Genomic DNA, 384 nt, shown 5'->3' on the forward strand with positions numbered 1-384 from the left:
TTCGTCACCTGAGGGACGTGGTGTAATCACCAATGACCTCGAAAAGACACAGAGGCGACAGCTGGCAGCTGCCCGTATCGCACCATCCACGGCCCGTCATTGTCGTGTGGAATATGGCTTCCGACCGGCGGATCCCGCTGTGGAAGCGAAGGACGCGGTAGCTCTACCGTTACACCTCTAAATCATCGGGCCCCCGGCCATAACAGAAGATGAGCTTGCCGAACGGTGAGCTCTTCGAGCTCATTTCTTGGTTTCACAAGAGTTCCGTTTGACGCTTATCGCACCCGTCTGCGTGCTCAACGAGGTGGCTCTCGTGTACCCGCAAAGCGGACAATACCTGTAGTGCTCGCCCCTGGCGAAAGCGCTACAGATGACGAAGCGCTC

Source organism: Plasmopara halstedii (assembly GCF_900000015.1).
Source record: "Plasmopara halstedii genome assembly, contig: Scaffold_3060, whole genome shotgun sequence".
NCBI lineage: Eukaryota > Oomycota > Peronosporomycetes > Peronosporales > Peronosporaceae > Plasmopara > Plasmopara halstedii.